A 15,515-nucleotide genomic window follows, 5' to 3' on the forward strand; every position below is an offset into this window, starting at 1 on the left:
AGCAGGAGTCTCACTCTGTTGCCCAAGCTGGTCTTGAATTCCTGGCCTCAAGCAATCCTCCTGCCTTAGCCTCTTGAGTTTTAGTTTAGTTTTTTTTTTTTTTTTTTAAATTAAATGCCTGGGATGGAGAAACTTATTTTCTGCCATCAACAAAGCTTACCTCTTCTCCATCTCTCTGACTTTACTCATGTAATTCCTTTCGCCCAGAAGGCCCTTCTTCCTCCTTTTCTCTGTTGTCTTCCCTACCCATTAAATTCTCCAGGGCTGGGCTCAAAATGCTGGGTGCCTTCCTGAAAGTCATTGCTACTCTGACCAGCTGACAGGTCTAATTGTCTTTTTTTGACACCACTTGAAGTTTTATGTTTTATTTATTGTTGTATTCCCAGCACCTATTAAAGAACCTATAGATAATAAGAGCTTTAGAAATGTTTGTTGAGGGCTGGACGTGCTGGCCCACACCTGTAATCCCAGCACTTTGGGAGGCCAAGGCAGGTGGATAATGAGATCAGGAGTTCAAGACTAGCCTGACTAACATAGTGAAACCCCTGTCTCTACTGAAAACACAAAAAATTAGCCGTATGTGGTGGCAGGCGCCTGTAATCTCAGCTACTCAGGAGGCTGAGGCAGGAGAATGGCTTGAACCCAGGAGGCGGAGGTTTCAGCGAGCAGAGATTGCACCACTGCATTCCAGCCTGGGTGACAGAGCAAGACTCCATCTCAAAAAAAAAAAAAAAAAAAAAAAAAAACAGAAAAAAAAGAAAAAAAAGTTTGTTGAATGGAGCAATGAAAGTAAGAGCATTAAGGAAGAAAGGAAGCCTAGAAGGAAGTGTCTAATTATATGGTGGGGAAAGGTAGGTAGGAGAGAGATCCCATAAAAGACACATTTTGAGTGACTCTGTGTGTGTGTGTGTGTGTGTGTGTGTGTGTGTAATGAAGAGCTATTGGTTAGGTGAAAAAGGCAGGGAAGAATGGCCTTGGTAAATTGAGAACCAAGGAATCTGTGAATGTGAAATTTGAATACTTAGATTTGTTTTAGTATGGCTGAAACTGAGATGCAAAGTGAAAATGGATGAAAGGAAGATGAATCTAAAATGAAAGGCAGGTTGTATATTTGAACTTTGTGCCAATTAAAAAATCATTTAGGTTAGTAGTTAGAATTGCCTGTGTGCTTAGGTCAATAGTGTAAATAAAAGTCAGGTGTAGGATTAGATTTCATGAGCTCGTTTGATTAGAAGAGTTTGAATATTTAATTAATAATGTCACAGTTACCTTAAAGTAAATGGACTGGGCATGGTGGCCCACACCTGCAATCCCAGCACTTTGGGAGGTCAAGACAGGAGGATCACTTGAGGCCAGGAGTTTGAGACCAAACTAGGCAACATAATGAGATCCTTCTCTCTCTCTCTCCTCTCTCTCTCTCTCTCTCTCTCTCTCTCTCTCTCTCTCTCTATATATATATATATATATATATATATATATGTAAAAGTAAGTGGGTGGTTATATCAGTTATGTTTGAAGCAAATGTTTGTTGAAATCACAAACTGAAACCTTACAAATTTTAAGGTAATTCTTCCTGAATTAGAAGCAAAAATACTGGAGTCTCAATTTAACCCAAAATGGTAAAACAGTGAATGTCCTCTTTTTTTGGGACAACTTTATAGCTAATACTATGCCTCTGTGAGACTTCCCTGTGGTATCACTTACTAACCACTTAAAAAATGTGATACTTACAAGCAGTTTATAAGTAGATAAGCTTATTTTTTATAATGACTACTTTTATAAAGATTAAAAGATATAATGTATGTAGAATGCATAGTGCCAAGTGCCATGCCTGGCACACAATAGGTATTCAATAATATAATTTGTTTTTTTCTCAAACTCCCAGAGAGCTGAGGAAGCTTCCACTTTATCAGAAGAAATAACATCCTGCCTCCAAGTGTACCCTTGCTAAAATATCTGCTAATTCTTTTGTAGAAGTTTGGAATTTCCTTGGTGATTTTAAACAAGATTTCCGCTCTCAAGTGTGTTCATTGTAAGAGTCCTATATCACCAAGGCTGATCTGAGTACAGAATTCTCAAGCCTCAGTGGGACTAAATATTTCAGCAGTTACTTGTATTTGAAATAGTTCTGGCTGGGCACAGTGGCTCATGCCTATAATCCCAGCACTTTGGGAGGCTGAGGAGGGTAGATCAACTGAGGTCAGGTGATCGAGACCATCCTGGCTAACATGGTGAAACCCCGTCTCTACTAAAAATACAAAAAATTAGCTGGGCATGGTGGCAGGTACCTGTAATCCCAGTTCCTCAGTAGACTGAGACAGGAGAATTGCTTGAACCTGGGAGGCAGAGATTACAGTGAGCTGAGAAAAAAAAATTAGTTCTGATCTCTTTCACCTCAAGGGTTCAGTGAATCATGCTGAGGTCTTCCTGATGTATGAGACAGATGGTTTTCTTCTGGATTTGTGGGTGGGCAGCAGGTTTGCTTGAGTTACTAATACTGAGGAGGAGTTGAGATGCCAGGTTGGAAAATGAAAACTTAAACCAAGTTATTGCTGGGCATAACTCAAGAGTATTACATGCCTTTGGTTTGTTTTGATTAAATTCCAAGGTGATACAATCATCCAGCTATTAAAAATAATCATCTGACTATTACAAATAACTAATTGCTTTGTTTTCTACTTAGAGGTATAATGGCTCTAGATTTGCAAGTTAGAATGCATTTTGCGATGGGACAATGAAACGAGGCCAATTGTTATGGGGACTGAATGTTTAGGTGCCAGGGCAGGTTGCCTGGTCACATCACCATGAGGCTTTTCAGGGAACATTTCTCTGGATACGTGTAATTTTCCAAACCCCAGTTACCAGAAAAATAGACTTATTAACCTACTTGGCCAAAATAAAGTAAAACTATGACAAATGTGAAAGTAGAGATTTTATAGATTACATTTTCTCACCATAATCCAATTAAGTTAGAAACCAATACTAAACGTATGACCAGAAAATAACTACTTGGAAATTAAAAAACACTCTCCCAGATAAACCTTTGATCAAAGAGAAAACAAAAGAAAAGCAAAAGGTTCTTTGGAGAGCAGTAAAAAAATTATACTTTAAACTGAAATCTTTAGGGCATAGCATATACTTAAAACTTTACTTAGAAAAAAATTTGTAACAGTAACTATCTTCCTTATTCATAAAGAAGAAGACAACAAAACACCTACCTGCCTCAGACCCCTCTGAAACCAACCAAACAACACACACACACAAGGTAGGAAGAATGGCTGATAAAGTTACAAGTGAGAATTAATGGAATAGGGAAAAAATATAGGAAGGCTAAATAAGACAAAATACTGGAAAAAAGAGCAAAAGTATACAAGATAAGGAACAAGGAAACAAACACAATTACAGATGCATGCAAGATAGAATTATAAGAATTATATATGTACACTAGGAGCAAAACTCTATGGAAACTAATATGAAAAGATGGAAGAAACGAGTAACTCATGAGCAAAATACAAGTGACCAAAATTGATTCAAATAGAAGATGCAAAAAGATCAATTACTGTAGAATTCCCAGCCTCTTTGTGTCCCATTTGTTATTTGCTCTGAGTTTCTTGTTTTTAAGGAAGCAATTATGTTTTAACAAGGCATTAAAATAAGACAGGATGGTGGCTCTCCACCTTGTATACCAGGTTTTGCTGTGGTCTTTTCTAGTGATGTCTAAGGTGCTTGTGTTGTGAAGAGTAATTTTACTTGTGTTTAAATTTGAAAGGTGATGCGTGTAACCCTGTTTCTCTTTCAATGCAGTTTAACTTACACATCCCTTTAAAGAGTAGCATGCCAAGCACTGGCTGATAAAGTGAAATATGTTCCTACCCTAGTGGTTAAGGACAGCCAACTCTTTCTAGTCTAGATGGTGGTAGGAGAAGTACTTGATGCTGCTACCACTGTGAGCTACCTGGTATACCAGTCAGTTGTGTCATGGTCCTCACAGGGACCTGCAGAAAGCTGGAAGTGGCCAGGCTGGCTTGGTGACGTCAGTTGGAAGTATGTGAAGTCTGAATGCTCTTGGTATGGTTGTGCCATTTTTGTATGGTGTAAATCTGTAAGTATTGTTTTAACATTTATTTTGGAATAATCCCTTTTGTCAGGAAATGAACTAAAAAAGTGAAAGTTTAATAAAAAAAATTAAGCACCAAATCTCTGTTTCTCAAGGATGTTGGTGATGAATGTGTAATTCACAAATCTACTGAAGCTGCATCAATATCTACTTCAAAAGGTTGTAATTGTTTTTAAGAATACTTTGCCCAAAGACAATGATTTAACACGTGTGGCTGCAGGAGGTATCATTCCATTTCATTCTGTGAAGCATGACTTTTCATTAGAATCAAATGACTCTTCTAAATAGCTTTTCCCCATTTCAATTTTAAGTTTTCTTATGCATATATAAAAAGTGAAGTAATAGCTGTTAATGTGGTTTGCTCCATTATCAGAAAAGGATTTTTTTTTTCTAGTGATGAGCTCTTATTATGTTGCCCAGGCTGGCACTGAACTCATGGACTCAAGCAATTCTCCCGCTTTGGCCTCCCAAAGAGATGGGATTACAGGTGTGAGCCACCATGCCTGGCCTGGAATTTTTTTTTTTAAATCAAGATACATGTCGGGGAGATGTATTGTAAATCAATCAATCAGACATATGACTCATACTCAGGGATGTTACTGGAACTGGCTATTTGGATCTTGGTAATGCTTGATCTTTTCACTAACCATAGAGATGTTTCAAAATCAGTGACATAAGTTGCACTCTATGATAGAGTCCACTGAGGCCAACTACAGCAACAAATGTATTTAAATACTCAGTCCAGCAAAGATTCAATGTTCTGGCTTTTACTTTTGCTGTAAGAACAGATGTAGAAAAACATTTGTTTTGGCTAACATAAAGTCATTATAAATGAAACAGGAGAGCCGTGGGCACGAAATTGTTGAGCCCTAAGTGCTATAGTGGGACAAAAACGGAGCATAAGCAACACCGACAGGCTTCAGGTTCAAATCGAGGACAAGGAAACAATTGGAATACACTATAAAGGCAGGCCGTCCAACCTAGACTTCCTTAGTGAAGAAATCCCTTTCATTGTGTCCACCACACCTGGCCCCTTGTTACATTTTTAATATGAACATTAATCAGTATAAAAAATGTTTTAGATTGGGTGTGTTGGCTCATGCCTGTAATCCCAGTGCTTTAGGAGGTTGAAGTGGGAGTATTGCTTGAGACCAGCCTGGGTAATATAGTGAGACCTCATCTCTACAAAAAATTTTAAAAATTAGCTGGGCATAGTGGCATATGCCTGTAGTCCTAGCTACTTGGGAGGCCAAGTCTGGAGGATTGTTCAAGGCCAGGAGTTAAAGGCTGCAGTGAGCTATAATTACACCACAGTACTTCATAGTGGGCAACAGAATGAAACCCCATCTCTTCGTATATTTAAAACTTTTTATCATTTCCATTATTTGTTAGCATCTTCTTTCATTGTTAAAGTGTCCTGGTTTCAATGAGAAATTTATGGTCATTCTGTCTTTAAAAGTGAGATAATGACAATGTTATTTAACCTCTCCCAGAACAAAGAAAAAAGTAGTGTTCCTCCAGTTCACTTTATGAAGGCAGTATATCTTGAATACCAGTATGGGATAATATAATGTGATCAAGAAGGTATTATTCCAGGAATATGAATTTGGTTTCATATCAGAAAATCCAGCCACTTCGTCTATTATATAAAAACTATAAAAGATGAGTAACATATGGTTATATCAATAGTCACTGAAAGCCATCTGATAAAGTTAGTACTATTCCTAAGAAGACTCTTGAGGAGGAATAGAAGGAAACGACTTAACTGTAATAAAGACTGAGAACAAAGTAGGACGCTTCATTATAAATGATGAAATACTAAAACCAGTTACATAAGAATCTAGATAGAAAAGCCTGTGATCAGTTTTTTAAATTTATCATTACTTTTTGTGTTCCAATAAACACAACAAGATAGGAAGTTGTGTTGTCAATATATTTACTGGAAAATAAAAAATAAAAACATCTTTTTTTGTTGTTGTTGCTGCTGACATGATTGTGCACACATCACCAAACATGAGACTAAATATAGAAAGCCACTCTAGTAGAATTACTAAAATATTTGGGAAAATGGCTGGATGCAAGATAAATATATGAACTGAAATCTATTTTACCAATGAACACTAAGAAATGGGGATATGTGTTTCCTTAAATGATATGATAAAACTGCAAAAATATGCATATTATATAAAGTTCTTGCAATTCAGAATAGAATAGCAACTTAGTTTTCAAAATTATGTAAAATGACTATAAAGTTTTATATTGTCAAATGCCCTATTCAAGAAAACTATGAAAAATAAGATTACTATAAAGTTGGTTGGGCACGGTAGCTCATGCCTGTAATCCCAGCACTTTGGGAGGCTGAGGCCAGCAGATCATCTGAGGTTGGGAGTTAGAGACCAGCCTGATCAACATGGAGAAACTCTGTCTCTACTAAAAATACAAAATTAGCTGGACATGGTGGCGCATGTCTGTAATCCCAGCTACTTGGGAGGCTGAGACAGGAGAATTGCTTGAACCTAGGACGTGGAGGTTGTGTTGAGCTGAGATTGTGCCATTGCACTCCAGTCTGGGCAATAAGAGCAAAACTCTTATCTCAGAAAGAAAAAAGAAAAAGAATACTATAAAGTTACTATAGTCAAGATAGTATTGGCCTAGCAATACACAAACATTAGAACAGAATGGATTCAAAAATAGATGCTTCAGAATAGATAAATCAGAATACAGATAATATGTGTTACACATTGTAGTCCAATTCAGTGGAAAAATCGTGAGTTAACAAATTATTCTGGCATAGATAGTTCTCTATTTGGTTAAAATACAAAAGCACTCATAGTAAATGAGATAAAGTTAATTCCCTGATGGATGAAAAACAAATTTAAAAAACAACCCTTTCACAGTAAAATCCAGAAAAGCACATGTACAAGCTAAAGCTTGGGAAGCCTTTTAAAGAATGGAAACCTCAGAAGGAATACATATCAGATATATGCAGTGAAAACCCATTGTGTGGCAGTGGTAATGTTAAATCAACAGACATCAGCTATGTCTGGAAAAAGTATTTGTAAAATATACTGCAGGAGAAGTGCATTAATTGTAATTTACAAAGAGCTCTTATAAATTGACAGGAAAAAATATAAGCTATTCTAAAGCAAAATGGACAAAGGGAATAAACAGATGATTCACAGAGCTAAGATAGGGTGTGTGTGTGTGTGTGTGTGTGTGTGTGTGTCTGTGTGTGTGTGTGTACACCATACATAGTCTGATGAAAGAGCACAGAGAAAAAGGCAAATGGTTAGAAGACGCCCTAGGTACAGAGGTGAGTGAGGAGCTGATGTGAATAGAAAGTGAAAAAAAAATTATGATACTCTTCTTGCAGGACTGCTGAAGGAGATGGGCCTGTGAACAATGAGAGTGCTTGGTAAGTGCCACAGAAGAGGAATACAGGAAGCTGGGTCAGAGGAGGTAGGAAAAGACTGTGCACAGCATGGAGAGGACCCTGGGCAAGAAGGTGCTTTCTTCATTCTTGGCCTTCCGAGATAATTCCTTGCATCTAGGGACATGGTGACTTTCATGACATTAGCATAGTTTTGTTGATCAGGCATCCTAAGTGTTTAAAAGTTACTTTCTTGATCCTAGAAAAAGGCTCTTTGCAAAGATACATCACATGTCTGTGACAATTGCTTATTCAAACCCATGGTCATGTGTTTAATCTGAATGTGACTCCTCTCCAGGGGAATGAGCAGGATCTATTTTAGGACTGCTGATGTGTAAGAAGGACCTCTCCGAGGTTCCATTTTGTTGGAGATGTAAACGTGGTGGCACCCAGAGTCTGTGGTTGTTGCTGCACCTAGTTAGGACCACAAGATGCTGCTTTTTTTTTTTTTTTTTTTTTTTTAATTTAAAAAAGAACTCCTCTCACTGGATGAGAACATGAATGGAGAGGGCACGAGATGTTTCTTGAGGGCTGTCCTGTAGCATGCGCTATAGGGAGATGTATTGAAACAACAGCCAACCCTCTTGAGACACATTCTGAAGAGGATATGGAGGGCTGCAGGTGCCCAGTGGTAACTGTAGAAGGGAAATAGACTTTGCCAGCAGAGGGGATATTTCCCCTGTAGGATCCAGGACAGGGTCCCTCCCCTGTTCTTCTGTGATTCTGCTTAAGACATTTCTAAAATATACACCTGCATTTATCTCCCCATGCAGCGGTTCTCTGCTCCTCTCCATACTCCATCCATCCCTTGTTTCCATGCCTTCACTTTTGTTTCTTCGATCTGTTGCAGATGGTAGTGTTTGTTAATTCTGTCTGGCTCCTGGTTTCACTGGGGACTTGGTGACTCACTATTTTGCAGGAAGAGGGAGGAGATAGGGGAAAAGAAGGGCATGACATTTCTGTCATAGAGAAAACAAATTTTTAAGGTGCTTTCAAAATAAAGTTGTGCTGGAAGATTAACATCTATAATATTCCTATCTGTGAGTGATTTGGTCTCTGTAGGGTGGAGTCTGAATTCCAAGAATTGAATTCCCCATCTGTGAGGCCAAGAAATAATTTGAATCTTAGTTCAGGGCAGTCCTCTGTATTAATGTTGGATGCAGATGCACAGTACCAAGTACTTCATTTCCTGTAAACTGGTTAATACATTGGCTGTGGTAATGACTATGGGAACACTGGGGATCTTTTTTCCGAAACTGATTGTCTTATGCAGGAATTTGGAAGTGACAGTAATAGCAGGATTACTGTAAGACTTACAAACGTAAGGATTATCAAGACAATTTCATCTGACTCTCTAGTGGAAAATTTTAATTCAGGGCTAGTGCAGAGCCATTTTTTTTTTCTAGAGAAAGTGAGGTGCTGACCTCTGTGTTCTCATTGGTCCTTAACCCCAGCTTGCTAGTGGTGTTATATAGGACATGAGAGTCCTAGATGACGGAATCCTGTGGAGTCTTGCTCTCTCATTCAGCTCTCTATCCTGAGTCATGATGGGCTCTCATGTCTAATAATGGCAATGGCAGTTGGAGATGATTCTGTTTTTTCTTGTTGGATCCCAGTTGGTTTTGACTTGCTCTGTAAGGGGTTGAGATGCTTCTTGTTAAGTATGACATAGAACCAAGATGACATGTCTCAAATTTTGTGAAACTTATGTTATCATACTACACAACTGGATATATGTCCTGTATGTGTGTATGTCACTGGACGATGTCCTCTGGTCACAGTTTCACTTTCTATGTAGTTTGATTTCTGTTCTTTGACTGTCATGCTACCCTGAATATATCTCTGGGATAGTTCCTATCATATTATTTTGTAATATTCTTATTCTTATTTTGTATTGTGTTACTCTTAGTTCTATATGCAAAACACTCAACAAATGCTGAAAGAAAAAAGTCCACCCCATTAGATACAATAGAAAAATGCAAATGAAATTGTAGCTGTTTGGAAATGAGAAATGACCAAACTGTCAGTGGCAGAGCACCACGACCTTTGCCTTATATCTGTCCCTGTGAAGAGAGATTTGCATCTGTTGCAGAAGCTGGTTTCCCAATACTTGGATTTTGACATCTGATTTATTGAGACTGAACAAGCCATTTTTAAAAATGATGTTTTAACCACAGGATGTAATGAAGAAATAAAGTCTAAGATATGTGTTTCTTACATAGGTACCAAGGTGGAATAGAAGGGTAATATCAAGAACAACTCTAGACCTTTCTTTATTCATTAAAGAGAATAATTTTCCAAAGAAGAAATTCTACTTGTTGATTCTGTTGTTATGTAGGGGTGTAATGCATTTTATAATGTATACCTATTATATATTACATATTATGCAGTATAATATATATTATTTCAGTATCTTATTACATACATAGAATCTAGTAATTATTTTTTGGCTAAACATGCAGGGAAAACTTAAGTATGTGTTAGATTTATTTTGATTGGCTTTTATATGACTTTATGTATATTACCAGTTAATACAATTTTTTTTTTCTTTTTTGAGACAATCTCACTCTGTTGCCCAGGCTGGAGAGCAGTGGTATGTGACCTTGACTTACTGCAACCTCTGCTTCCTGGGTTCATACGATTCTCCTGCCTCAGCCTCCTGAGTAGCTGGAATTACAGGCATGTACCACCATGCCTAGCTAATTTTTGTATTTTTAGTAGAGATGGGGTTTCACCATGTTGGCCAGGCTGGTCTTGAACTCCTGACCTCAAGAGATCCACCCACCTTGGCCTCCCAAAGTGCTGGGATTACAGGCATGAGCCACCTTGCCTGGCCAGCAATTGATACAATTTGGATGGCTTACTATTAATGTTAAAACTTTGTATGCTTTTTTAAACAAAGTTCTGGAATTCAGATTAGGAAATAATTCCCTGTTATGATGAAGGTCAACATGATTGCAATCTCTGGTGAACAATTTGTAACATGTCATTGCTCAGAAAGTTAAAAAATATTTTTCTAGACTGTAGTGTCTGGATTTTACATCTGTTTGAAATATCAAGTGTTACATTTATTTATTTTTTTTTAAATATTTATTTATTTATTTGAGACAGGCTCTTGCTCTTGCTTAGGCTGGAGTGCGGTGGTATGATTATGACTCACAGCAGCCTCAACCTCCTGGGCTCAAGTGATCCTCCTGCCTCAGCCTCCTGGGTAGCTGGGACTACAGGTGTGTGCCACCATGTCTAGTTAATTTATTTATTATTGTTTGTAGAGACAGGATCTCACTATCACAGGTGCTCAGGTTGACTTTGAACACCTGGGCTCAAGTGATCCTCCCAGAGTGCTAGGATTACAGGTGTGAGCCACTGCTCCTGGCCTACCTTTATTTTTGTAGTATAAAAGAAGCAATTTTTTTTTTTTTTTTTTTTTTTGCGACGGGGTTTTGCTCTTGTTACCCAGGCTGGAGTGCAATGGCGTGATCTCGGCTCACCGCAACCTCCGCCTCCTGGGTTCAGGCAATTCTCCTGCCTCAGCCTCCTGAGTAGCTGAGATTACAGGCACGCACCACCATGCCCAGCTAATTTTTTGTATTTTTAGTAGAGACGGGGTTTCACCATGTTGACCAGGATGGTCTCGATCTCTTGACCTTGTGATCCACCGGCCTTGGCCTCCCAAAGTGCTGGGATTACAGGCTTGAGCCACCGCGCCCGGCCTGCAATTTTTTCTTAGACTTATTTGAGGGCTCCCCTTTTACCTACTCTTTAATACTGATGTTCTTTTGGGGGAAGTCTCTTTTTTAATCCTTTCTTTCCCTTCCCCTTTCCCTTTCTTAGGTAAATAACACCGACTGAGTTCCTACTGTGTATCCAGCCAGGGCCATGGTGCACAGCTGAGCAGGTTGTGCAGTGCACAGTTCCAGGAGCTGCAGTCACTGCCTCCACCACAACCAACACCCCTGGCCCATCAGGCATTTCCACATATCAGGCACTATGGTAGCTACTTAAAAAACCTCTTTTGCCCTCACAACAGCCTATGAGATGAATGTCATCATTCCTATTTTATAGATGAGAAAACCGAGTTTCGGGTCTCTTAAATAACGTCATTAAGTTTACATAAATAATGAGTGGGTGGTGGAGTTTGCCTAGATCCAAAGCCTCAGCTTCCCTCTACAGCATGTGGGTTGTCTTAGCTTTGGGTAATCTCATCTATGGGCACTGCCTAAATGACGGCAATTCCCAAATGACTCTCCACCCTAGATCTCTCTCTGTTGATAGCCTACTAGTCAGTTCTTCAGGTATGCCCCAGAGGCACCTCAGATTCTATAGGCTTTATTTGAATTATCATGGTTTCCTTACCACCACTTCTCTTTTATTCCCTCTCTCAGTAGTGCCAGCAGTTAGGGCTATTTTTCTCTCGTATCCCCCTACATCTGATAGAGTTTGGATATGTGTCCCCCCGCTCCAATCTCATATTGAAATGTAATCCTCATTATTGGAGGTGGAGCCTGGTAGGGAGTGATCACATCATGGGGGCAAATTTCTCATGAATGGTTTAGCACCATCCCTCTAGGTACGGTCCTGGGGATAGTGAGTGAGTTCTGGTCATTTAAAGGTGTGTAGCAGCTGGGTGCGGTGGCTCACGCCTGTAATCTCAGCACTTTGGGAAGATAAGGCAGGCAGATCACGAGGTCAAGAGATTAAGACCATCCTTGCTAACACAGTGAAACCCCATCTCTACCAAAAATAAAAAAATAAAAAAATAGCCAGGAATGGAGACATGCACCTGTAGTCCCAGCTACTCAGGAGGCTGAGGCAGGACAATCACTTGAATATGGGAGGCAGTGAGCCAAGATTGCGCCACTGTGCTCCAGCCTGGGTGACAAAGCAAGACTCTGTCTTAAAAAAAAAAAAAAAAGGTGTGTGGCACCGCCCCCAACTCACTCTCTTGCACCTACTTTGGCCATGTGACAGGCCTCCCGAGAGGCCAAGCAGATGCCAGCATCATGCTTCCTATAAAGTTCCTGCAGAACTGTGAGCCAATTAAATCTCTTTTCTTTATAAATTACCCAGTTTCAGGTATTTCTTTATAACACTGATGAGAAAGGACTAATATAATATCCAATCAGATACCAAATTCCATCACTTCTGTTTCTGAAATCTCTCTCCATTGGTTCCCTTCCTTTGCAAGGCAGTTGTTTCAGGTCTATTAAATAACTTCATTGCTTCGGGTCTATTACGTAACTGCAGTAGCTCAGACCCTCATTCATTTATTCTGGATGTATCAGCTCTGTTCCAACTATGAAAAGCTTCACCTAGAGTTTCATGTCTAAGCCTTCATTTTGGCTGTTTGCTTGGCCTGATTACCCTTCTCCACCACCCCCATTGGGCTACTTGAAGAGTCAGATTTAAATCACTGATACGGTTTGGATCTGTGTCCCCAGCAAAGTCTCATGTTGAATTGTGATCCCCGATGTTGGAGGTGGGGCCTGGTGGGAGGTAATTGGACTATAGGGACAGAGTCCTCATAAATGGTTTAGCACCATCTCCTGATGCTATTTTTTTGTGACAGTAAGTTCTTGAGAGGCCTAATTGTTTAAAAGTGTGCGGCATTTCCCCACCACTCTTACTTCTGCTCCAGCCATGTAAGACATGGGTGCCTGCTTCCCCTTCACCTTCTACTATGATTGTAATCTCCCTGAGGGCTCTCCAGCCATGCTTTCTGTGCAGCTGCAGAACCAGTTAAACCTATTTTTTTATACATTACCTAGTTTCAGTTATTTCTTTATAGCAATGTGAGAATAGATTAATATAATCACCTTCTCAGAGAAGACTTCATTTTTTTCATCAACTCCTTTCCTTTAGTTAAATTCTTCTTCTCTGTGCTCCCAATACCACATCATGCTTAAGTCTATCATATCACACATTATGGATCACTCACACATTGGGTACAACCGTCAGTACCCTGATAATTGATTTGCTTGTCTGACTCCTTCCCTGGACTGAGAGGTCTTTGAGCACAGGGAGACCATGTCTAATACCATTATCTTAGTAGCACCTAGCAGCTTGTCTGGGAGGAGATCAATAAATGCTCCAGAGAATGAATATTCATTCACACTGTAGACTACTTAGGAAGATATGAGAGAGTTTGTTAATATGATAGCATTTGACATGTTTATTTAGCCTTCTTAAGTTTTGACTGCAATTTTAAAAAAATGTGCATAGTTGCATGGTTGAAAATAATCAGTGGTGATGTTACTCAGTTGTGCAAAATATTTGGGATAACAGGCAGCACGTTTAGTACTTAACCTACGTTGTCATTCATATTGGCAGCAGCTTCTTCCCTTACCCTGTTAACAAGAAATTATAATTTATGAATGGTCATTTGAAAAGTAGACTCTGTATTGAACTTTGGTTTAAGGCTCAGAAGATTTGCATCAACACCAATGAATAAACTTAACCTCTTAGAGGGTGCTTTATCTTTCCTAGTTCCTGTCCACCAAAAATGGTCACTATACCAAGAAAATTCATTGCGATAGATTATCTGAGAACCTAAGCCACCGCAAAATCTAAAGGTTGGACATCCTTTGGGATGGTTTTCATTAACATTTACCTTCCTCATGTAACTCAGATTTAGGTCTCATTCTAGCTAAGCCCCTGTATGGTTTGGGCCAATCTCTTAAATCTCCCTGGACATCAGTTTCCTTATCTTTTCTTTTCTTTTCTTTCTTTCTTTCTTTTTTTTGAGACAGACTTTTGATCTTGTCACCCAGGCTGGAGTGCAAAGGTGCAATCCTGGCTCACTGGAACCTCCACCTCCCAGCTTCAGGTGATTCTCCTGCCTCAGCCTCCCGAGTAGCTGGGATTATAGGTGCCTGCCACTACACCAGGGTAATTTTTTGTATTTTTAGTAGAGACAGGGTTTCACATGTTGGCCAGGCTGGTCTCAAACTCCTAACCTCAGGTTATCTGCCGACCTCGGCATCCCAAAGTGCTGGGATTACAGGCATGAGCCACTGCGCCCAGCCCAGTTTCCTTATCTTTAGAATCAGGTTATTTGCTAAAATAGCTAGAAGGATTTTTCAAGCTTAAATATTCTACTGTGGGTTATCTTACCATCTTATTGCCTCTGTCCTTTTTCTCTTCCTCCCCTGCTGGTGAGCTGGTCCTCCTGCCTGTCCTAGCATGGCACATGTAGATACACTGTTTTCTTCGACACTTTGGTTTGACCTAGAGGTTTTCTTCAGCTTGGAGGGCTGAGAAGCAGTAATTGCTTGTGTTGTTTGGAACGGTGCCTGTTGGCACGCACAGATCCTTTCCACGAAGGGCCTAGAAGTCCCTTCCTTTTGGGAAGCACTTTCCTGAGAGTGGTTGCAGAAGTAGCAAGAGCTTGCAGAGTGAACACAGATTCCTGTGTTGGAGCGACATTCCTAAATTGCAATGTTCAGCAGACTTAGGTGATTGTGATCTATGGGGGCTGTGGGGAGTGAGAAGGTATTCGCAATTCATTATGAATGCCACACAAATGAAATGCCCATGGTTTTGGGGCAAGGAAGCACTTCATAACACCTCACAGCTTCGGGATTATTTTGTTACATTTTTTGTTTAATTGAAGGTACAACCAGTTAAGTTATAAAGCACTTCAAGTGAAATCATTGTTTCATCAAGAAGTGTCTTTATTTTATGAGGTAAAATGAGATGATTCCTGATTGGATTTACCTGCATTCTCATTTCATTATTAGATGCAAAAGGGCAAGTCAGGTACAAGCTGTTTTTTGGTGAGATGTGCATGGGAAGTGTTTCTCTAAAACAGTTGTCTGCCACTTGGGAAGGCAGGTCTGGGCTGTTAGAAGTAGAAGAGATTTAAAGAGCTGGGAAGGAGAGAGAAAATAAAGAAGGGTGGCCTGTGAGAGAGGTAGCAGGCGGTGAAGGCCAAGAGGTGAGCTGTCCCTGTCTGGGCAGGAGAAGGGC

General features: G+C 39.6%; 1 protein-coding gene across 10 annotated transcripts in view; it reads left to right on the forward strand.

Annotated features, from left to right (window-relative positions):
* RNF144B (ring finger protein 144B) overlaps positions 1-15,515 on the forward strand; it is a 206,887-nt gene that overhangs the window by 97,236 nt on the left and 94,136 nt on the right. For 5 of the 10 annotated variants that reach the window (XM_074398494.1, XM_074398497.1, XM_074398495.1 and 2 more), the window contains exon 2: positions 7,491-7,532. The exons of the other annotated variants lie outside the window; for them this stretch is intronic. The gene's annotated coding sequence lies outside the window, so the exon portion shown is untranslated. The remainder of the gene's footprint in view (positions 1-7,490; positions 7,533-15,515) is intronic. 10 annotated transcript variants of the gene reach the window in all.

Source organism: Saimiri boliviensis, chromosome 4 (genome assembly GCF_048565385.1).
Source record: "Saimiri boliviensis isolate mSaiBol1 chromosome 4, mSaiBol1.pri, whole genome shotgun sequence".
Classification (NCBI taxonomy): domain Eukaryota; kingdom Metazoa; phylum Chordata; class Mammalia; order Primates; family Cebidae; genus Saimiri; species Saimiri boliviensis.